This window comes from Camelus bactrianus, chromosome 7 (assembly GCF_048773025.1).
Source record: "Camelus bactrianus isolate YW-2024 breed Bactrian camel chromosome 7, ASM4877302v1, whole genome shotgun sequence".
NCBI lineage: Eukaryota > Metazoa > Chordata > Mammalia > Artiodactyla > Camelidae > Camelus > Camelus bactrianus.
In genome coordinates this window covers 66,215,495-66,241,244 of record NC_133545.1, presented here as the reverse complement: position 1 = coordinate 66,241,244, position 25,750 = coordinate 66,215,495, and the positions used below count along the sequence as shown (strand labels likewise).

General features: G+C 35.0%; 1 long non-coding RNA gene across 1 annotated transcript; it reads left to right on the top strand.

Moving 5' to 3' along the window:
* Nucleotides 1-16: 16 nt before the first annotated feature.
* LOC141578179 (uncharacterized) lies at nt 17-25,391 on the top strand. The gene is made up of 3 exons (XR_012508245.1): nt 17-154; nt 9,980-10,081; nt 25,056-25,391. It is a non-coding gene; the product is annotated as an uncharacterized LOC141578179 (long non-coding RNA).
* Nucleotides 25,392-25,750: the final 359 nt, after the last annotated feature.

The window sequence follows — 25,750 nt, the reverse complement described above, 5'->3', positions numbered from 1 at the left end:
GTTACGAAACAGGTTGGAATCACCGGAGGAATGTCCTTGCTGTTCTCCCTCAGCGATAGGATGAGAGAAGAACCTTTTCTCAGCTGAATCATCAGGGATATTTATATTTAAGTCATGCCTGGACAAGACCACAGAAGTCTCCACATCCACACAAGTATGTATGTATAGATATAAATGGGGATATACACTTCATTCCTTGCGTTTCGAGTAGATAAGGGAAATTTTCTTTGCTATCGCATCCAGTATATTTAATAAAACATCCTCCGAACTTGCCCATCCACAGTTAAAACGCATTAAACCTCCCTCCCTAGCAGCACCCTTAAAAAGGCCAGGTGTAATTTTTCTGCAAGTCTTTTCTTCAGTATGTTTGACAGTTTCTGAGGTGTAGCTGTTCATCTTTTATTTCAAGATAAATGGAAGGAAATAAATAGGAGGTTTTTCATTTGAACATGTAAGTCAAAACGGACATTTCAAGGTAGAAATGTATTTAAAAGAATGTAGTATTTTCAAATTTTAGCCATCAGGTTAATGCCCATGTTTTTCCCCAAGATATTTAAAAACTCCTACATTTTAGTTCGGATTAGTAAAGTATCTTGTATTGTAGCATATTACTTTAGTTGTAATTTAATTCCATATTTCATGTTACTATTTTCAATTCTTTCTGGTCCTCTGTTTTCCTCAAGTTGAAAAGTAAGTGCAATCTTCATAAATCAAATTCATAAAGCAGTGTTAACCCACATCAGAGCTTTTCATACTCATCAGCCTAGGGGAAATGGATATTTTTGTAATCTTTTGTCTGCATTCTCCAACTTAACAAGAGTTACCTCTCAGCTCATTGGTAAAGTTTAAAAGAAGAAAACTCCTTTATTTTTTGCTGCATAACATATTTTCCCTACTTTCTCTAAATAACTCTTACTTCAAAGCCATAATTTTCTTTCCATACTATATTCCAAACTTTACTTGCCTTGATTTTTTTTTTCTTAGCCATACAAGCAAGTTTCTTTCTTTACATACTGTTAGTTAGGCTTTCTAATAGGCAACTCATTTTCTCTGTGTTCTAATTGGATATGCCTTTGTACAACATGGTTTAACTGTTTAAAGACTTGAACACCAACCCTGTGATCCACCTGGGGCAAATGTATAACACTTTCCTCTGTCACATGCGTTTTTATTCTGATACGTGCCTCTGCTTTTTGTTTCTACTTTTGTTTTACCTTGCTTTACTTCACGTGTTCTTGTTATGTATTTTACATATCCTTGTAAACTGCTCTAAAACCTTCCTAAAGTAATGCAGGATTTTTGAAAAAATATATAGTTGATTTACAATGTTGTGTTAGTTTCTGGTATACAGCACAGTGATTCATTTATACATACATATATATTCCTTTTCATATTCTTTTTCATTATAGGTTATTACAAGATATTGAATATTGTTCCTTGTGCTATACAGTAGGACCTTGTTGTTTATCTATTTTTTATATAGTAGTATGTATCTGTTAATCCCAAACTCCCTAATTGATCCCTCCCATTTTCCCCTTTGATAACCATAAGTTTGTTTTCTATGTCTGAGTCTGGTTGTTCTGTAAATAAGTATTTCTGTCATTTCTTTAGATTTCCACATAAAAGTGATATCATATGGTATTTGTCTTTCTCTTTCTGGCTCACTTCACCCAGTATGATCATCTCTAGGTCCATGACAACTGCACTCTTATTTAATCACTCCCCTACACTGTTGTACACTGTTGTACACTCCCTCCACTGCCTTTTCGAGCCCCATGAAACATTTTCATTTTATGACTCCATCTTAGAAAGCCTGCAGTGGCTCCCTAACACCAAGTTTATCACATTGAGACTTTGCACTTAGCTTTTAAAGGCTGGCTGCAACACACACACACACTCTCTCTCACCATCTTCATCTACTTAACTTCTTCACTCTTTGTCCCCAACACATACATGCATGTTCACTCCATTTCAACCCAACTCACCTCTCAGATGATTTGCTCTTTTTTTCACTCTGTGCTTTTCTACGTATAAATCTTGAAACTAAATTAATTTCCAGCAATTTTCTTCTCTGCACTGACTCCACCAAACAACCTGAACTTAGATTCAAGTACTATTTCTGCTGTGTTTTACTGTGTAATTTTGAACAGGTTTCTTAACTTTTCAGTCCCTGAGTTGGCTCTTTGGTAAAAAGGTGATAATAATGGTACTTCATAGAGTGTTATTATAAGATTAAGTGATTTGTGTATTTGAAAGGCTTGTACCCAAAGGCAAATGGCCCTGAAACTCTTCAACACTCAACAATTACTGTCTATTTATAGTAATACCCCCTCTCAATCTATTTTTGGCCTTCCTTGGCATTCTTTTTCAGTCATGTATGTAGCTACATTTATTTATTCCCTAATACTTTCAACAGAATAATAAAGAAAAAAGGCTGTCCCTAAATAATAAAGAAAATGAGCGAATACGATACCATTTCATATCTTTGTCGCCACTTTCCCCAGCATTTGTCCCCACAAATAAGGCAATAACTTCAAAACTGGTCTGCTTTTACCTTTACCCCTATTTTTTATCTCCCCTGTGCTGTTTATTCAGAAGAAAGAGGAAAAATGTGCTCCATAAAAAGATGTAAACCGAGGAAAAGAAACTCAAGAAATCCCCCATAATGTACAATTCAATACCTTTACCCTCTTTAACAGTCTCTCTCTACCTCCCCCTCCCCAGGGTCTATTGTTAAGAGTAAGTCAAGTCAAATTTTTTCACAATCCAGTGGTTTCCCTTCTCACTAAGGGTAAAGTTGTATGGCCTGTAAGTCCCTGGCCCCCTCCCACTGCAGACCTCATCTCCTATTACTCTTTCCTGGGTTATTTGGTTCATCTCATCAGCTTTCTGTTCTTTCATCATCCAAGCATGCTTGGCACCTCAGAGCATTTGCACTTACCATTACCTCTGCCTGAAACTCTCTTTTCTTAATTTAGCTGTACCATATGATTCATTTCTTCATTTTTTTCCCTCAGGTCTTTTACTCAAATGTCATGCTGTTTTGTTCAAAGCACCTAGAAACAATGTCTGGCACATAGAAAATGCTCAATAGGTATCATTTGTACCACAAACATTTACTGAGTGTTGGTCATAAGCCAAAAATTATGCTAAATTATAGTGATAGATAGTTTAAAAATTATATTCTGCCTTCAGACAAGTTGTAGATTATTTTATTTGTAGAAGTTCTCCAGGCCCAGATAGACTGGGATTGTGTATTTTATTGTTTGTTTGTTAGTACTGTAGTTTGTATAGTGCTTTTCCTGTGGTAGAGATACCATAATACCATTGTGGACTTGTTGCCTTTTTTTTCTTGAAACTGTTCGCCATCCAAAGTAACATTAACTGCTTCTGAAATGCACCTTTCTAACCCTACCTCAAGCGAAACTAATTTGTGAAGATCTACCAATGTTTTGTGTTGGTTTTTTTTTTTGGTTGAAGTATAATTTATATACAGCATTTTTTAGTTTCGGGTATGCAACATAATGATTCAATATTTGTATATATTATAAAATGATCACCACAATAAGTCTAGTTTACATCCATTTCTATGTATAGTTACAGAATTTTTTTTCTAATGACGAGAATTTTAAAATTTTATTCTCTTAGTAACTTTTAAATATGCAATACCGTATTGTTAACTACAGTCACCATGCTGTACATTATATCCCCATGACTTACTTATTATATGACTTGCTTTATAACTGGAAGTTTGTACCTTTTGACTCCCTTCACTCATTTTGCCCACTCCCACCCCCTGCTTCTGGCAATCACTAGTCTTTTCTCTGTATCTATGAGCATGTTTCTTTGTTTTTTGTTTTTGTTTTAAGATTCCATGTATAAGTGAGTTCATATGGTATTTGTCTTTGTCTGGCTCATTTCACTTAGCATAATGCTCTCAAGTTCCATCCATGTCAAAAATGACAAGATTTCATTCTTTCTTAATAGCTGAACAGTATTTCATTGTGCCATTTTGTGTGTATGTATACACACACACACCACATTTTCTTTATCTACTCATCCATCAGTGGACACTTAGAGTGTTTCCATATCTTGGCTATTGTAAATAATGTGACAGTGAATATGAGAGTGAATACATCTTTTTGAATTAGTGGGTTTTTTTTCCTTTGAATAAATACCCAGAAGTGGAATTGCTGGACCACATGGTAGTTCTATATTTAATTTTTTGATGAACTTCCGTACTGTTTTCCATAGTGGTGGCACAAATTTACATTCCAACCAGTGGTGCCCAATGGTTCACTTTTCTCCACGCCCTCATTAACACTTCCAAACAACTCAATCTTAAATGTAAAGAATATTTCCTATCTACTATCTATAAATGGTGAGTTTCTGTCAGTGCATTGAAATAGTAAATATTAGATGTGGAACCACGAATATTTTAGCTACTCTCATTTGTTCTCTTGATCTCACAGCCTATTAAACAATTCACAAATGGGTCTTAATTCTAATTCTTTGCTTTTTAATTTTTGTAAATGTGTTGTTAATCAATGTTTCTATTTCTTTAAATATAGAATTTTCAGAAATTTTAAATTCTGCCTTTAATAGAAAATCTATTACATGTGTTTCTATCAATCAACAGGCATTGACTAAAAATGTATTCTGAAAAATGTAAAGGCTCTCTGATTGTATATTTAGATGCAGAGTCATATCCTAGCTCCCTCAGCCCTTTGTTATCTCCTCAGGCCACTCTTACCATTTATCTGTTAAGCTTTTCTCCCACTTTTCCTTCTTCTCCTAAGAAGAAAAGTTTTAATTTTTCAGGAGTTTCTTCCACACCTGACTCTTTTGGTGTTAAGTGTGCTTCTTTCTCTGATCTCTCCAATAATTCACTTCCCCTACTTCTACCTCTTCTACTTTGCCAACCTGAATCAAAATGACGGTTCAATATTCTGGAAAAAAAAAAAGAATGCAAATTCACCTTGGTGGACTTGATCTGAGCCAGAGAAAGAATATACTTGAAATTTCCAGACCAAAGAGCAAGATAAATGACTCAACTGTGGCAACAGCAATAAAGGATCCACACACTCTCCACCCATTTATGACTAAATAATTTTTATGTGGAAAGGACATATGACTGTCTGAATGACAGAGGACATTGAATGACTGTACCTGAATGAACTTTGGATTACATCATACTGCTTTTATGCACACACGCACTTAAAAAGGAAAACTCAATGTAAGTATAATAATCTCCAAAGAGGTTATTTCTCTTGACATTGTTTAACCATTGGAAGCAACAGCCTCATCTTGGGCAAAATGGTGATCAGATTATAATAAACTGACTTAATTTAAAACTAAGTGATTTAGCCATGTGTCAAGTCAATAACAAAAAGAAGCCTGAATTTTACTCCTCTGTGAACCATTCTCTGTCTACACTAGCCCAAAGTGATTTCTACCCCTCCCCAGTCTTTCTGTTCATTATCTATGCCAAATGAAAGATTTATTATTTATTATTAGTGTTTTATATAATTAGGAATGTCTTTTTATGTTTTAATAGCACAGCAACTTATACAGATAAAGATTCAATACATGTTTATGGAAAGTGGTAAGTGTTTAGAGACAGTTGCATAGAGATTAGACCAGTAGGCTAATTGCTTAAGTTGGTGCTTTGAAAACCATATACCTTAATTAGCCTGTAGTAGCATCCTTAATCCATTTAGAGAATCATCCCTCTGAGGAAGTCACTGTCTTATTAAAATAAATTACTGTAATAACACAAGAAGACTTTTTAATGAATTACAGAATTAATGGGAGAGAGGACAAAGGAGTAAGGCAAAGATGAGAATGAAGTGGAGCTCAGAAGGCTTTAATTCCAACTGCATCACTTATCAGCTGAGTGACTTAGGACAGGTTACTCAAAACTTTGATTTGTGCATTGTTAAAATGGAGACATTAACAGAATCCACCTAAGATTTTTGTAAGAAGTAAATTGGGTAAGACTTGAAAAGTGTTTGGTATTGAGTAAGTAGTATTATTACCCAGATAGCCTAATAAAGATGATCAAAGGAATAAGATAGGAATAAAAATTTATAACTTGAGAGTAAAAGTGTAATAACTGGAAAGGGCCAGTGATGGGCATTGAAAGTAAATAATGATATGGAAATAATTATAAATAATTGTTTGAAATAAAGCTAAAAAGAACACAAAAATTATCTTGAATAAATTCAGATTTAAAGGCATCAACTAAATAAATATCTCATCATTGCAAATATCACAATAGATTAATAGTTTCAATATATAAAGAGTTCATATACATGTATAAGAAAATTCAAAAGCCCAAACAGAACTGGGCAAAAGACACAAATAGGCAATTTACACACAAAAAGGCAATGGTACTCTAGTGAACAAAGAAGATATAGTGAAATGTTCACACTAACTACAAAGACATGCAAATTAAAACAGAAAAGACATTAAGAAAAATAAGACTATCAAGTGTTCATAAAAGTGAAATAAAATAGGCAGCAAAAATTATTAAAAGTGAATAGGGATATGTGTGTTCATGTATGACTGAAGCATTATGCTGGACACCACATTGTAAACTGACTGTACTTCAATTAAAAATATATACAAAAAAACAAGAATAAGGAAACATTATAGCAATATACACTTTAAATGTCTGACTTAATTTAGGAAGTCTGCCCTAAAGAAAGAATCCCACATTATAAAGTTCACGTATGACAAACCCACAGCTAACATCCTACTCAATGGTAAGAAGCTGAAAGCATTTCCTCTAAGATCAGGAACAAGACAAGGATGCCCACTTTTGCCACTTCTATTCAATGTAGTTTTGAAAGTCCTAGCCACAGCAATCAGAGAAGAAAAGGAAATAAAAGGGATCCAAATTGGAAAAGAAGTAAAAACTGTCACTGTTTGCAGATGACATGATACTATACATAGAAAATCCTAAAGATGTCATCAGAAAACTACTAGAGCTCTTCGATAAATTTGGTAAAGTTGCAGGATACAAAATTAATATATGGAGATCTTTTGCATCTCTATGCACCATGGTGAGCTACTGGAAAGAGAAATTAAGGAAAAAATCCCATTTATCACCACATCAAAAAGAATAAAATACCTAGAAATAAACCTATGTAAGGAGGTAAAAGACCTGTACTTAGAAAACTATAAGACACTGATGAAAGAAATTGAAGATGACACAATGGAAAGACATACTGTGTTCTTGAACTGGAAGAATTAAAATTGTTAAAATGACCATACTAGCCAAAGCAATCTATAGAGTCAACGCAATCCTTATCAAAATACTAATGGTATTTTTCACAGAACTAGAACAAATAATTTAAAATTTTTTATGGAAACACAGAAGACCCCAAATAGCCAAAACAATCTTGAGAAAGAAGAATAGATCTGGAGGAATCACGCTCCCTGACTTCATACTCCACTACAAAACGAGAGTAATCAAGACAGTATGGTACTGGCACAAAAACAGACACATAGATCAATGGAACAGGATAGAAAGTCCAGAACTAAACTCATGCACTTACGGTCAATTAATCTACAACAAAGGAGGCAAGAATATACAATGAAGAAAAGACACTCTCTTCAATAAGTGGTGTGGGGAAAACTGGACAGCCATGTGGATAGAAAAGAATATTCTCTAACACCATGTACAAAAACAAACTCCAAACAGATTAAAGACCTAAATGTAAGACTGGATACCATAAAATTCCTAGAGGAAAATATAGGCAGAACACTCTTTGACATAAATCACAGCAGTAGTTTTTGGATCTGTCTCCTAAAGCAAAGGAAATAAAAGCAAAAAATAAACAAATGTGACCTAATTAAACCTTAAAGTTTTTGCACACCAAAGGAAACCAGCAAAATGAAAAGACAACCTATTGAATGGGAGAAAATATTTGCTAATGATATGATCAATAAGGGGTTAATACCAACCCTAATAAACAGCTCATGCAACTCAACATTAAAAAAAAAAAAACAGTTTTTAAATGGACAAAAGAAGTGAACAGACATTTTTCAAAGAGGAATGCAGATGGCCAACAGGCACATGAAAAGATGCTCAACATTGCTAATCATCAGGGAAATGCAAATCAAAACTACAATGAGCTATCATTTCACACCTATCAGAATGGCTATCATCAAAAAGAACACAAATAACAAATGTTAGTGAGGATATGGGGAAAAGGGAACCCATGTACACTGTTGGTGAGAATGTAAATTAGTGCAACCACTGTGGGAAACAGTATGGAGGTTTCTCACAAAACTAAAAATAGAACTACTATATGACTCAGCAATTCTACTCCTGGGTATATATCAAAAAAACCCAAAAACACTAATTCAAAAAGATACATGCACTCCAATGTTCAAAGTAGCATTATTTACAGTTGCCAAGATGTGGAAGCAACCTAGGTGTTCATCAATGGATGAATAAGATGAGATATATATATATAGATACATACATACATACACATGTACAATGGAATACTACTCAGTCATAAAAAAGAATGAAATTTTGCCATGCGCAGCAATATGGTTGGACTTGGAGGGCATTATGCTAAGTGAAATAAGTCAGGCAGAGAAAGACACTGATATCATTTACATGTGGAATCTAAAAAATACAGCAAACTAGTAAGTAAAACAAAAAAGAAGCAGACTAACAGATACAGAGAACAAACTAGTGGTTACCAGTGGGGAGAGGGAAGGGAAGAGGGGCAAGATAAAGGTAGGGGATTAAGAGGTACAAACTACTAGGTGTAAAATAAGCTACAAGGACATACTGTACAACATAAGGAATATAACCAATATTTTCAATTACTATTAATGGAGTATAACCCTTAAATATTGTGAACCACTATATTGTACACTTATATAGTATTATACAGCAGCTATACTTCAATAAAAATAAATTAATTTAAAAAAAGGAAAAAATGTACTTAGAAAGAACTTACAATAACATTGGAAAATACCTACATTAATATGCAAGAAAAATGGCTGGGGAAAGTTGTGACAGCATGATATTAACTATGTGAGACAAATTAATTGATGTAATAAATATATCAAATAATTATATATCAAATTATATAGAAATAAATATATCAAAATGAGAAGAATGGTTTTTTAGTGGTGGAATTTGTCAGTTTTTTTCTTTAAGCTTTTCTGTATTTAAAAAATTTCCCATATTTAAAGTGTATTATTTTTATGATGGAAAAAGTGATATTTTATGTAAAGCATGGAGATGGGCATAAGGTAGAGGATCCAGGACCCCGATTGTTGTTATCCATTTTCAGGAGGGTTTGCTGTTTATTAGGGAGCAAAGGGCCACACTGAGTGAAGGGCAAAATTACCTGGCTAAAACAAGTAACACGGAGAACTCCTGATACCATACATTTCTTTGAAAATTTCTCATATTTCTAAAAATTCCTTTAACATGTTTTTAAAGAAAGAGAGAAAGGGACAGGGGAGAAAGGCAGAGGTAAAAATAGAGAGATATTTCTTTAACTGATAAGAAAATATATGGTAGACTGAAGTAACTGGAATCTAGCTTTGGTTTTGCCATTCACAGTCTGTGCAACATGGCTACATTTTATCCAGTTGCTGCTTCCATATCAACCTCTAAGAGTCATGGAGAAGATCAAAGGCCTAGAGGAACTTTTCCTGACTAACCACCATGTACCTCAACCTGAGGAAGAAAGTAAGGTCAATTAGGGACTCAGTTGTCTTTCCCCTTAAGAGTGGAGCTCCATGCAGGTAGAAATGTGTCTTATTTAATGCTGTACAGCTAGTGCTGTACAGATAGTAAATGCTCAATTTCTGTCTGTTTGAATGGACTTGCAGAAATTCCCATTAACAGCATTATTTGACATTTTAAGGCATATCTGAACAAATAAAGATGGACTTTACTGGAGTAGCTATTTCTTTCTTGATTCTTCTTTCCTTTACTCAGAATTTGTACGAAGTACCGTGAGGCTGGCACTTGGTTTGATGCTGCTGATGGGAAGATGAATGAGCAGAAAGACCCTCAAGTTGGGCACGTGTATTTACAGGGGTGAGAATTATTAGTATAATTTGGTATGCGCAATGGATGTCTTGCTTTTTTTTTTTTAACAAACAAAACTGAACTTGTACACCTAAAATGACCACTATCTTCTTCAAAGTAAATACTATGAACCAATTTCAATGATGCCTGCCAAGGAATGATGTAGTTTGAATTTTCGGGTGGTAAATTTATCTTCATATTCTACAGAAATATGCTTTGAATGTTCTCAGTAGGAGCAAATTTTGCCTTATACTGATAAATTTAAGTTTTAGAAACAAGAGAGAACCTACCATTGTAAGGAAGAGCATGGGCCTTACAATTAACAAATTGAGTTTCAGTTCTGGTAATTTAACATTGGACAGTGTGTTTGGTTACACTGCAACTGAAATGACTGAATATACAGTAGTTAGCTTAGTACCTGGATGTCTCAGTTCTGAAGTTTACTTCTGTTGTTCTTGTTATCATTAGTAGACTAACACATGACTTACTTGAGAGAAGTTTCAGCTAAAAATGAAATCTGGCTACAAAATAATGAGCCCAGTTTTCTTGTGTGCTTGGTAAATTTGTCCTGAAGTTTATTTCTAAAGGGGAATTCCTTCAATGTTCAATGCTTATTTGGTTGCATCAATCCTAGAATATATCCGTTTAATCATTATCTTACTTTATAGCCAAACCTTTTGCCCCTAAACATCAGCACTGAGGAATTCCTCACACAATAGTGTTACCTTACATGGTTTTTGAGTTTGCAGAGTGCATAAAAGTGTCATTTTCTTTTTAGTTTTTTAATTGTTTTATGATTCATAGACTTTGAACTTGTCTAATCTTAAACGAACTCTCTCCTGGAAACAAGGTCAAATCAGTTCAACAAGATGATGTCTACTCACTCATATATTTTTTTAAAAGGTTTGTATTATTTCACAAGGCAAATCTACTTAAAATTGACTTCCATATGGAAGGAACATTGTGCTAATAAACCAATGCATAGTTGGCTAAGTCTGATTTTATAATTGTAACTTAAGTTGGCAAGTGTTTCATTTTGAAATTGTATTGGGATTTACCCATGCATCCATTCAACAGTATTAACTGATTACCCACTATATCTCATGTGCTATTACAGATGTGTGTCATACATACATGAACAAGACAAACAAAAATCCCTGCCCAGGTAAAACTTACATTTGGTGGTGGGGGTAGACAGATTGACAAAAGCATAAAAAAATAAGTGGTTTAGTATGTTAAAAGGTGGAATGTGCTTTGGGGGAAAACAGCAGAGGAAGGGACTGAGTATGCTAGTCCTGGAATGATTACAATTTTAAGTGGTATATGAGTCAAGGCGGGATAGAGCTGAGGAAAATTTGAGTGGTGCAGCAAAGATCTTGGAAATCCTTGAATATTAATGCTTTTTTTAAATTGAAATATAGTCAGTTACAATGTGTTAATTTCTGGTGTACAGCATAATGTCCCAGTCATGAATATATATACATATATTCATTTTCATGTTCTTTTTCATTAAGAGGTTATTACAAGATATTGAATATAGTTCCCTGTGCTATACAAAAGAAATTTGTTTTTTATCTATTTTTATATACAGTGGTTAACCTTTGTAAATCTCAAATTCCCAGATTTATCCCTTCCTGTCCCCTCTCCCCTGATAACCATAAAATTGCTTACTATGTCTGCAAGAGTGTTTGTTTATTAATGCTTTTGAAATTATTTCTGTAAAATGGCTTCTACTTTAGAGTAATTCTCATGTCCTAGTGTTTTTCTAGATTCATAGAAGTTTAGGCTTGTAAGAGAATTTAGAGGTTATTTCATGCAGGTCTTTTATTACACTGAGTCTCTGAAATGTTAAGGAACTTAAGGCCATACAATCAGTTAGAAAGAGAATCAAGTCAACATAGTGTAGATTTTCTGACACTGAGTTTGTTGTTCTTTCTATCATATTGAGAGGGGATTCTAATGGTAGGACTTCAGATTGGCTGGTGTTGGATATGTCTTAAGGGGACAGGTACAATCAGACTAGCTGTTTTACTTCACTGTTGTGTGACATTTCTCTCATCTTGATTTTATTTTTACCCTTGACTTGTTTTAATTACCATTTTTTTAGGACCCTATAGGTCCTAAAGATGGGCTATAGGTCCTAGAGTACATTCTATTTGCCTTAGTAGTGTCTAAACTCCAATAATCCAGGATTCTAAAGCCAGCCAACTGAGGCCTGAGGTTTATTTTATTGTGCAATACTTGGAAAATGAGAGAAATAAATATTGCTTATTACAAGTTGCGTTTTCATTGTAATAATTAAATAATTAATAATTAAATTATCTTTTAAAATACCTTAAAGGGTATTAACATATAGAAAATGAGGACGTGATGCTAACCACAATATAAAAAAAATTTGCAAAACTGGTCATTTATCACGTGAACTTTTCTTGAGATACTGATGAATTCTGATTCTTATCTTTTAGTTGGTTTCCCTTGTGTTGGTCTTTCCCAGTTAGGTATTCTGTAATTGGGCCAAGTATTTGACTGTGTCGTCTCTGTTGCTTGATAGAGCCATGACCTTGTAGTTATTGTGTTCCTTCTTATTGCCATCACGCTGCAGTGTTCTTTTAGGAAATGGCAATTTAGTTTGCAGTTAATATTCTGCTATTATTTCTAGCTTTGTTTCTTTTATCTTATTGATTACTATGCATTACAGTCAAATAGTGCTCACCCCAAACAAGTACACTATCCTATAATGATTTCATCATATTGAGACAGGAAGGAAAGGGGCAGGGCTCAGCCATTCAAGAAATGACACAGCATTAACATTAAAATGGTGGAAGATTCAACCCCTAGTAAGCCTTGAGGCTCAAGATGGTGGGAGATTTGATTTCTAGCAGACCATAAACTTCATTATATGCCCATTGTAATATATTAGCATGGTGAATAACATGCCCACAGGCGCCATAACAGTTCCAAGGCTAACCATAAAAGGTCAAAGAGTGGGCAATGGCCAACTTCCTGGGAATCGCAGCCCCTTCCCCAGAGTAGTTAAAAATCCTCTCTTACTTGGGCTATCAGAACTTCCTATCTAGTTTCTCCACATCGATTTCAGAACCTTTCTAATTCACCTTCCACACAGCAGCCAAAGTTATTTATAAAAATGCACCTATGACCATGTTCTACCCCCAGATAAGACTTGCATTGGCTTTCCATTGCTCTCAGGTTCAATCCTGGAGGTCCTCCATGATCTGGCTTTTGCCTAGTTCTCTAGCTCCAGGCTCCTCCTCCTCTCAATTCTTCATGATCCAGCCACACTGGCCTCTGTCAGCTTCTTGGAGCTTTGCTGTGCACGGTGTTCCTCTTGCCTACCCTCCTGGAACGATCTTTCTCTGTCCTCTCACACCTTCACAATTGCCCAGCATACATTTGCATGGACACACACACACACACCCCATCACCTGGCTAACTGACTCATTCTTCTGGCTTAGTTCAAAAGTCACTTCCTCAGGGAAATATTACTGATTAGATTGATACCTTGATAGAAACTCACAAAGTATATTGTACTTCTCCCTCTTATTATAAATCACAATTGCAATTTTTGCCCATTATGTAGTGTGTCTTTCCCACTGAGATATGAACTATATAAGGGCAGCCCATCTCTGCTTTGTTCTTTTGTTTCCTAGTATATGAAGCATAGTAGGCACTCAGTAAATATTTACTGGCTGAAGGAATGACTAAATTAATATCATTGCTGATCATCTGGCTTTTTCCCTCATTGTATTTCCTACTGGGCACTCCTTAATTTGAATCTTGATTCCACATTTGTAGAACAATATTGCAAGGTCTTAGCTGGAAAACAGCATCACTACCTTCATTTGACATTCTCAGAAAGATTCCTTTCAAGATAAGGAAACTAAGACTCAGTGAAGTTAAAAGATGCCTATCTTTCTGAGACTATGAAGAAAATAGTACATTAATATATTTTTCAAAATGTTTGAAAATCTTTGATGTATGTAGATGTGATTTTTGGTTTTGTGTACATGCTTCAAATAAATGAATCAGGACGTGGGGTTTCATGAAAATTTTTGATTTATGAGTTTTTGTACATAGAAATGTTACAAAAGTGTAAGTTAATCATATTTAGCTATGTGTTTAGCAAATCACCTTTATTGAAGAGAAAGCTATTTCATAATTTGGAAACTTTTTGGAGATTCTTGTATGATCAAGATTTGTGACCAGTTTTAGAAGGAATTCCCTGCTTTTTGCCACCATGTGCCCTAGTAATCCGATGCCACAAGAAATACATTATTTAAAAAAAATTATAGCATGCTGCAGATGGTTGTCTCAGATCTAGCAATTCCCTAACAACAAAAGTTAACAAATATTTATTGAGCAATTGCACTGAGCACTCCAGGTATAAGACAAGCGAGTTAGACCTTGCCCTCAAAAAGAGCTCCTAATGTATTGGAGGAAAGAAAATAAAAATAATGACTAATATTTATTGAGCTCTAAATCAGATGTTTTCACACTTAATCCTGACATAGTCAGGGCTATAATTATATTAATTTAAAGAATAGGAAACTAAAACTTAGTGAAATTAAAAAGCTGTAATATGCCACACAGTCAGTGACTGGCAAACCAGAAATTCAAATCCAGATCCCATACCTTAATTTGAACTCTGGAACTAACATCTTTAACCACTTTTCTATGTTTCTTTAGGTACAAAATGATATTAAGTGTTTAAAAAGCAGAATGAGACTTTCTTCAGGAAACTATTGTGCTACTTAAGGACATTTTTTTCTTTTGAGAGCCTATATATCCACATTTGATCTTTTCCCTAATTCCGTCACATAGGTTAATGCTAGATGCAGTTGCATTAGAGTTTGCAAGGATGAATATTTGAAGTGCTTGTTTTATTGTTGAAAAAGGACTTAAAATGGGCTCCATCATTGTGCCAAGGAAATGGGCATAAATGGAAGAATGGGGAAAGACATGGAATGGGAAGGCATGAATGCATATATATATTAAGATCTTTTTTTCCCTCAGCATTCAGACCTTCCTTAAGGCTGTAATTTTCACTGATGCATTGATGGAAGACAATGTTTTTATATAATACAGTTTTCATCAAAGGTGATCATTATCCTAAACATAGTATATAATAAGAAGGAAAATTCCAGCCAAAAGTGTAGACCTTTTCTCAAGGTAGTTAACAGTTACTATGATTTTTTAAAAGAAAAGTTAATAATAAGCTATTATATACTCAATAAAATGATAACAACATCGTCTTTCCAGCTGAGTTTCTGCAGTCAGATAGTCGATGACTACCTTATCTTCCAGATGTCTTAAAGTTTATGGAAGTGCTACAGCAATTTGTTTTAAACATTGATCTAAGAAATAATACAATTGATCTTTGAAATATGTTTCTTTATAGAGCATAATTTAGTTATAAAAGATGCATTCATGTCATTTAGTTTCTATTCACAAAACTTAAATACTACTTGAACATCTAAAGATGAAAGATGTTCAAATGTAATGAAAAAATACTAAGAAAGTGTTAACATTTTCAAGTATGGCTAAAGCAATATGGTACTGGCACAAAACTGATGATCAGGTCAAGGGAACAGAATATGTTGCTGAAAAATCATCCTCTGCACCCCCAAAAGTGAATTCAGAAGCAGAGTTTTAGGAGCAAAGGAAAGAGCAGCTTTATTGTTTTGCCTGGCAAACGGAATCACAGCAGACTAATGCCTTAAAGACTGCGAGCCCCTCTTAGAGTTGAAGTCTTGAGGTTTTGTAGAAAAACTGTATGGAACAGAAAAAGTGATAACAATCAGGGTGTTTTACAGGGTGCTGCATTCCTCTTACCTTCAGTGAATCTTCAGGAGGGACTCCAGAGGTTCTGTCCATTAATCTGAGAGTATAAGCCTATTTTCTCCTTCCTGGAGCATAGCCTCTGAATTGAAGTTATTCTCAGTGGAGAATGAGTCAGCAAAAATCTCACATCAGGGAAGTCTGTTAGTTTGCTTTATACTCCTTCAAATAGGTTAACTCAGAAATAAATGTTATATATCAGAAAATAACATGTAGTAAAAGAAACATCTCAAACAATGGTGAAGAAAGAGTCTTCAACAAATTGAATTTTTGTGCAATTGGCTGTTTATTGAAAATTTATCCATTTCAATTTTTACTTCATATCACCTGCAAATGTACTTCTGGACATGTGCTTGAAAATAAACAGAAAAGGAAGCATAGATAAATTAAAAGAATGAATTAGATATATATCAAACCTCCAAAGTGAGAAGGACTTTATAAGTTTAAAAGTAACAGGAAAAGAAACACAATAGAAAGTATTGAAAGATTTGACATCAAGATATAACACTTCTGTTGGTAAAAATAATTAAAAGGCAAACCAGACTAAGGAATATGTTTAAAGAAGACATGAAAGACCAAAAGTTAAGATCTTTATTAACTAATGAGGATACTAATGTAGCGAATTCATATTTTACTCCACCAAGTCTCAGTTTCCACATCTGTAAAATAGAGATAAAGCAGTCACTTGTAGGGGTTTTCTAATCATTGAATGAAATAATATATGTAAAGGACGAATACATAGTAAGCAGCTAGTGAAAGTTTATCCTTATTATACAAATATAAAAATATGAAGAAAAATAATTATTTTAAAATGCTAACAGCAATATCTAGATACATAGCATGTGGCTCTCAGCAAAACAAAATAATTAGACAATTTACAAAACAGAAATATTCAATGCATGTTCAAAATAATAATTGGCACTTAGAAACAATAATTTGGCCTTTTGCTGTTGTTGTTTACTTTTGTCTATCCTCTAAGATTTTTAAAAGTAATGTCTAAATGGCAAGGTGCAATGAAGCATGCGTTTTTATTTCTTGCCATTGGACGTGTAAATTGATTTTAACCTCTTGGAGAACAATTTGGCAATATTTTTTAAAAAACCTTAAGAGTATTAACATCTGTACCAGTAATTAGACTTCTGGAAATTGGTCTTAGAAAAATAATCCTAAATACAAAAATCTTTATGACAACAATGATTATCATAATATCATTTGAAGTCCAAATAATACACTGGAAATTAATTACTTAACAATAGAGAAACAAAAGTAAATTATGATTTGTGACTACTTTCATATACAAGAGGACTCTAGAATCACACCAAGAGTATACCATATAAATAAGTAAAAACAAGGAATTAAAAACATTGACTATTTGGGTAAAGAAAATGTGAGTTATTTCCAAAATTTAAAAATATACATGTTCTATTATTCCATAAGTAGCATGATATATCTCTATAATAAGCTTGACATTTTTTAAAAACAGACTTTACTGAAAGTAAAACCTATGCTTTTAGTTATTGATTTCTATAAAGTTTTAATAGAATACAAGGGATAATCATTTAGAACAAAAAAATTATATACTTTTAAAAGTCCCTGTGATGTTATTTTTTTTTCCATTAAAATATTTGATTGCATGTTTTGTACAAGACACTGTACTATGTGGCACGGATTCTGTAGCAGATAACAAGGAATAAAAATTTGTTCTTGTTGGGGGAGAAGGCATAGCTCAGTGGTAGAGTGTGTGCTTTGCTTGCATAAGGTTCAATCCCCAGTACCGCCATAAAAATGAATGAGCAAATAAATAAATAAACCTAATTACCACCCCATAAAAAATATTTGTTCTTGGCTTTAAGAAACTCAATTTAGTAGAATAAAGTCTTGCCATAAAATAAATAAATAAATAAATATTTATTTATTTAATGGAGGCACTGGGGATTGAACCCAGGATCTCATGCATGCTAAGCATGAACTCTACCACTGAGATATTTCCCTCTCCCCAATGCTGATTTTTTGTAGTTAAATTTAGCACGGAGTATACTATGGAAAACACAGGTAGCAAATTTTTTTTTCTTAGTTATTGAAGCATAGACTAAATTTTGCACAGTATGATGGGTGGTTTGTCGATCTGTAGATACCAGGTTAAGCCTTACAGAAGCAGTGAGTGGGGATATGTGGAAGTTATAACATTCATGTTTAGTGGAAACTCACATGTCCTGTCTATGTGCACAGTGGAGAATTCTCTGCCACCAGAGGCAGAGGGGCACTTTGGCTGAGGACATTCCTCTCGTGAAAGAGTCTCCGCTGGGCACTGGCAACACTCACTTAACAAAAATCACAGGATATTATGGCTTACTCTTCTCATTGATCCCATTTTTCCCTTAGATTTATTAATAATTTCACATACAATGACTCTGTATCTTGCTATCCTAGCCATATATTGTAAGCCTTACAATTGTGTACAATTACACAAATTAAAATTGGTATAATTTTATTCTGATCCATTATATGTAGTTTTTAAGGTTAACTATCACAGGGCAGTCTGATTCCCAGGTTCAGTGGGAAAACTTCATTATAGCTCTTAAGGACAGACAGCAAATCTTCAAACACAACTATTTTCAGTGAATTTTCTTTTATATCTTTCTTCTCTTTCTTTTTGTCTTTTTGCAATGTATTTCCCAGAGACAGCTGAATTATATTACAATAACTTTAAAAATTCTTCCTTCAGACGTTAAAGCCTGAATTTCTTTAATCAAAAATTGGATATAAAAAAGAAAGATTTATTTTTGTTTGTTAATCTATGCAAACTTGACTTCTATAAAATTATCCTTTGGGTTCATGATAATATTTAATATCCTCTACTTGCTTGCTCCTCATTTTAACTCAACTATTCTAAATGTTTCAATAAATTTTTTACTTTATAAAGTTAGTTGTCTATCCCACCCCCCCCTAAAAGTTATAATATAATGAAAGGAAAAAAACCTGACTGATATTTATGTACTGTAGCTTGTAGCATTTCCTGGATTATAACATTTCAAAGTTCATGGATGACCTTGCATTACAAAGCATGAGATCAGATAAAGGTACTCTTCAAGGTGAATGTTCATTGAGTAAGAAGAGGGTTGAAATCTAAAATAAAACGAAATAAAATGTGTTAAAAATTCAACCAGTTTAGATATTTATAATTATTATTGGTTTTGCCTTTTATTTTTATGATTTATTTGTTTCCTCCTGCTACACTGTAAATTCATTAAAGAAAGAGCTCTGTCTTGTCCACTTCCATAATCCCCAAAAGCAAAGTAAGGGCTTAATCTATATTGGTTGAATTAATGAATAAATAAAGTTGGGCTGTGCAGTCCGCTGAGAGTTAACAAGAGGACTATGAGTAAAAAAGGCAAAAATGAGGAATTACTCTAAAAAAAATTTACCTGCTCTTTGCCTCCCATCTCAAACCCCTCCCATTCAAATCCCGGAGTAATCCTTCTAAAGTTGCTAGAAAAACAGATCTGACTGTGACACTTTCCTGACTAAAACCTTTTCAGTGACTCTCAACTGCCTAAATAGTACAGTCCAAACTCTTTTGCACATAAGGGCTTCCAGATTCTGGCTTGTGTTCCCCTTTTCAGCTTTCCCTCTCTACACCTCTGTTCCAGTCTTAACCAGTTGCAGCTCCAATACCTGCCACAGTCTTCCCCATCCCAGATTTTGTTTAATGTTTGTGATTTCCTTCCTCCCAAAGCCCGTTCAGTGAACACCTACTCAGCAAGTCCTTCTTTCCTACCTCCAGCGCCCAATTAAAACAAATCATTCTTCCTTCCATGTTCTAATATGTATTGTATGAGGTTTCATTCTGAGAGTACTTATCGGTGTTTGTGCGTGTTTATGTCTCCTACTAGTACACGAGCCCTTTGAGGCAAGAGGCTGTCTCGTTCATTTTGGTCACCCCAGCATAATATCCAGAATGTGATGTGTTCAATAAATAATGAGTGAATGAATAAAAGGGACATAAAGTAGGAAAAGAAAGCTGGGGCTAGTTTCATTGAATCAAAAATAACAATTGAACCCCTATTATATGTAAGTACTCTTTACATCAGTGGACAAAACATACAAAAAAATTTGCACTAATATTTTATATCATAGAGAGAGGAGTAGAAAATGAACAAATAGGTGAATGGAAAATATAGACATAGTATTAAGATGGTGGTTAGAGATAAACAAAGCAGTGAAAGAAGATAAGAAATTCAGAGGAAACAGGTTTGCAATTTGGAGAGGTGTCAGGGAAGGCCTCACTGAGTAGGTGACTGAAATAAGTAAGAAAATGAGCCCTGTTCTCTGGGATACAATAGCACAAAGACCCTAAGGTGGCAGCATCTCTGGCACATCCAAGGAGAGCAGGAAGCCATCCAAGGCCAGAGCAGAGAGATCAAGGGGGAAAAGCAGCAGGAGATGATGTAGACAAGTGACAATGATGTGTGATTCGATCCTAGAGGGCCTTTTACTTGGAGTTAGAGAGAAAGCCCTTGGAGAGTTTAGAGCAGAGGAGTAACATAATCTGATTGCTCTGGATGCGAAATTGAAATCAGACTGTAGTGAGAGTGGGGCCAAGGGAAGAAGCAAAAATCCAGCTGGGAAGATATTCCAATAATCTGGGTGATCCCAGAGAAGCAGCAGTGGGAGTAATGAAAAGTGTTTAGATTCTGGGTATATTTTTAAAGGTACCATCATCAAGATTGTTGAAGGCCCTTAAATGTCATGGTAACATAATTTGTAGATTTGTATACTAAAGTTGCTAAAATAGGCTATTCATAAGAAGTAATCAAAGGAAGAAGGTGTAGAAGGGCAAGAGGTCATATCAGAATTTCCAGGATTTATAAGTTTGAAAAGGCACACTTAATCTAATTTTATGTTGGAAAAAAATGATTTTTCAGTACTATAGGAAGTAAGAGCTACAAAATCTTGACTGGTCAGTATAAAAGTTACTCAGAAGATAAAGCAAGACAGCATTGAGAGAGAGTTTAGCAATTAGCCTTGTGCTTAACTTTCTTAGTAAATATGTTCACAGCAAACTGAAGGCATAATTTATACCTCTATGGCTATTGCTTCAGGTGAATATAATGTATTTTAAGGAGAGTAGGTTTTAACATAAAGTTTGATTTTATAGTAATGGGATAAAGTAATATGAAGCATCTACCCTGAGTGTTATTTCAAAATACTCTATTGGACAAACCTGAAGAATGACAGGGCATTCTTTATGAGACCATGAAGAAGAGGAAATGTCTGATAAGAAAGTACAGATGTTCTGTCCAGTATGGAACTTTGTGTTTAAAAAAAAATATTAAGGTTAACTTTATAAACCTCTTGCCAAGGCATGTAACAGAATTTTGGAGACCCTAACTGAATCCGGATTTGATGTTCTGGTGCCTCCTCTGGGAAGAACAATTAATGATAATAGCTAACACTTGTGGAACACTTACCATACACCACACCTCATTTTAAGAGCTTCATTTGTTTTTTTCATTTCTTTCCCCCCTAAATTCTATAAAATAGGTGTTGTCACCATTACTCCAACTTTAGAGATCAGAAAATGGAAGTCTGTAGAAATTCTGTAATTTCCTCAAGGTCTCGTATTTTCGTGAAAGACAGCTGAGAGCTATTACACAACTTCATGGGAAGGGCAGATAGAAGTTGTTTGAAAAGAGCTCAGTAGAACATATTTATTGTGTCCTTCACCCAAGAGATAATAAGAAAACTACACCTTTTTTAACAGAAATGGGTAGTGTGATGATTAATTTTATGAGTTAACTTAATTGGCTATAAGGATCCCCAGATTAAGCAATATTTCTAGGTGTGTCTGTGAAAGTGTTTCAGATGAGATTAGTGTCTGAATTGGTAGGTTCAGTCAAGTAGAATCGCCCTCCCTAATGTGAGTGGACATCATTCAGTCCTTTGAGGGCTTGAAAAGACCAAATAGTGGACAAAAGAGGAAGTGACTTATTTTTTACCTGCCTCACTGCTGAGCTGGGACGTCTTATCTTCTCCTGTTCTTGGGCTGATGTTTACATTATTAGGTCCCCTTGTTCTCAGGACTTTGGACTGGGGATGAATTATACCACTGGCTTTCCTGTGTCTCTAGCTTGCAGACTGTAGACTGTGGGACTTCTCAGCCTCCAAGATTGTATGAGTCAGTTTCTCATAATTAACACACACACACACACACACACACACACACACACACACACACACAATTGGTTCTGTTTCTCTGGAGAGTCATGACTAATACAGGTAGGGAATATGTACGTGTGGCAAGGCAGAGCAGAGGACAAGCCCGTGGGAATGGGATATGGGCTGATTTGGGTGATATATTCTATTTAGTCCATCCCCTCAATTAGAATTCTGCCTGACCCTACAAACTGGGAACCACAAAATTAGTAAAGTAAGATTATTTAGATCTGTTGGCCTGGGGTTCTGTTAAATGGTTTAAGACACTGATATGATTGCTAAATTTCACTGAAGTGGGAAGGGAGCTCAGGCATACCCAGGACAAACCTGCACTTAGGCATTGCCTTTAAAAATTATTCATCTGTTGCCCAGGAAATTTCCACACTCTTGTCTATTCTCCAATTTATTCTATTTTTTCTGCTGGAAAGATGATAATGACCCAGACAACCAAACTTTGATGAGGAATAGATGTCAAGTAAGAAATTCCCATATGTTATAAAGGAGGGGTTTTCCAACAATAGTCTCACTCACTGGGTTGATGGTTAGAAACCACTGAAGAGTGATAAAGGGTAGTCTTCTCACATGAGGCAAAACCACAGGTACATTATTGAAAAAAAGTGGAGATTTAAAAAAAAATTTCTTCCTCTGTGAAATACAATGAAGGGACACAGTGTCGTTCAACTGCAGGGGCACTATTGACATTGTATTCTATGGAAATAGTACCTTCTGGAATCTTACTCCTTAACCAGATAGGGGAAGAGGTCTCTGGAGAAAGAGAACCAGGCAGAGCTTTCTTGATGTAAGAGAAGCCATTTTTGGCCTAAGCCATTTTATGATCTAAGCCTCTCCATGATGCTTGCCCTTGAACAGGTCTCAGTAATTAATGATCTTAAGGGGACAAAAGAATGTAGAAACAAAGGACTGTTATCAGGCAAGAGAAGTAACCATAGCAAAAATAATACATCAGTTGTAAAGATTCCCAGTTCTGTTTTATTAGTAAAGATTAGCCTGAAGCACTCAACCACGAGATCACTGGAACCTGTGGAATGATGATGTTGACCTTTTCTGATCCTCGTGACTTCAGTCAGCTAAAGCATGGACTCTGTAGACTGCCCAAGCCCCTTCATGAATATGCATATACCCTTAGCTTGAAACATCCCCAATTTTGCTCTTCAGGGAGACACTACTTTGCGAAAGATCCCCAGTGTTCTCCTTACTTCCTTCAAGTAATAAATCCTTCTTCTTTTAGTCTTTGATTTATTGTGTCTTTTGGCTCACACCCCACAAGGAGGTGAAGCCAGTTTGGGGTAACAGTCTCAACCTCTCCTCTCCTTTTTCTCCTCTCATTTGGGACATTCGTCATACTTTATAAGTTTATATATGTGTTTATTTAGTTTTTATTCATACCTCTCCCATCTAAACCTTAACCTCTTTATTTTTTAAAAGTATATATATTTTTAATGTTTACTAAACAACTGTTTTATTTTTATTTGGGGGGGTAATTAGGATAATTAATTTATTTTTTAATGGAGGTACTGGGGATTGAACCCAGGACCTCATGCATGCTAAGCACACGCTCTACTGCTGAGCTATACCCTTCCCCTAAACCTTAAAATCTCTTTAAAGAAGAAACTTTGCTCACCATTGCAGCCCCACAACCTGCCACAGTGTCTGTCACATAGCAGGCAACTGTGTTGGCTAATTTTACCTGTCAACTTGACTGGTTAAAGGATGCCCTGATGGCTGGTAAAACATTATTTCTGAATGTGTCTGTGAGTGTCTACAGAAGAGATTAACATTTGAATTAGCAGACTGAGCAAAGAAGTTTGCCTTCACCCATTCAGGTGAGCATCATGTCATCTGCTGAGGGCTTGACTAGGACAAAAGGGAAGGAAGGCGAGTTCAGTCTCTCTGCTTGAGCTGAGACATATGAATTTCTTCCTATAATAAATCTCCTCTCACATCTATCTATCTTTATATATACATATGTATTCTTTTGATTCTGTTTCTCTGGAGAACTCTGAGTAACACAGCAACTAAAAAAATATTTATTGAATGAATAAAAATGACAAGTGTTGTTTTCCCAAGCTGTGGAGACCACCAGGTGATTAATGGTCTCTTTGAAGTTTAACTGTATAAAAATTCTGATAAGGATTTCAATAGAAATTGTTTGGAGTGTGGAGGTCAATGCCGAATTAATAGGCATTTAACAATATAATTCTTTGAAGGAAGGTGTTACTTCTTTCACCACTGTGGTGAGTGAAATCCTGACATGACCCTTATGATATCTGCTCCCTGGTGTTACTCCTGTGATTACATTACTTTATGTGGTGTTGAAAAAAATTAGTATCAGTCAATCAAAAAAAGAAATGGAAAATTTTACTTGAGCCAAATTTAAGGATTATAACCTAGGAAGAGCAACTCAGAAAGCTCTGAGAACTGTTCCACCTGTCAGAAGTCAAGGCACAGTTATATAAGGTTTTGGAGACAGTGCTGTACATTATATGACATATTAGAGAAATCTACACAACCCAGAACTAAGTGTTATCATGGCGCCTTACAAGATTAGGAAAGAATGTTATCTTTTAAGGAATGACCTTATTGGTACTAGGAGAATGTTGCTCTTTATGGTTGAGCAGGTATTTCTGCCTATAGGGAGGTTTAGTCGATGCATAATGCAGATACACAATGCACAGTAGTGGGGAGACAGGAGGCCAAAGGGCAGAGAAAATTTTTTATGTTTAATTTTTTATCTCGCCATAAAATGTGAATTTTATTTCACAGTATCATAGGGAATTTTTAGATATAATTAAGGTTACTAATCAGTTGACCTTGAGTTAGGGAGGTTATCTAAGTGGGCTAAACCTAACTGTATGAGCCCTTTAAAAGCAAAGTTTTCTCTGTCTTGTAGCAGAAGACGACATCAGAGTTTCAAAGCATGAGAGGGCTTCAGTGTTTTGTCACTGACTTGAAGATGTAGGAAACCATATGGAATGGACTTGAGAGTGTCCTCTAAGAGTTGAGTGCAATCCCTGGCCAACAACCAGCAAGAAAAGAGGTACCTCACTCCTAAAACTGCAAAGAACTGGATTCTGCCAACAACCTGAAAAGGCTTAGAAGTAGATTCTTCCCAAAGCTTCCTGATGAGCTGACACCTTGATTCCAGCCTTATGAGACCCTGAGCAGAGAACTCCATCATATTGTGCCAGACTTCAAACTTACAGAACAGTGAGTTAATAAATGCATCTTTTTAAGCCACTAATATTGTGGTAATTTGTTATATAACAAAAGAAAACAAATATAACCACTATGCTTTGTCTTCTAAACATTGCCAACCATATCTGAGAAGATATTAACCTTATTATCAATTACGTGAAACACAGTAAATTAAGCATAAGTTAAGTCTGATTATTTGATCATATAAGCTCTTTTAAATTGACTGTGCTAGAACTTTTCATAAAGAGTCACTCAGGCTGAAATTTTAATAAGATCTCCTAGGGCCAGGAAAGCTGTGTTAAGGGTTTGTCACCGATTTTGCCTTACAGATTTAGGTGACTTCTTTTCTTTTTGAGGTCCTCAAAATACCTTGAGATTCCTATACCTGTT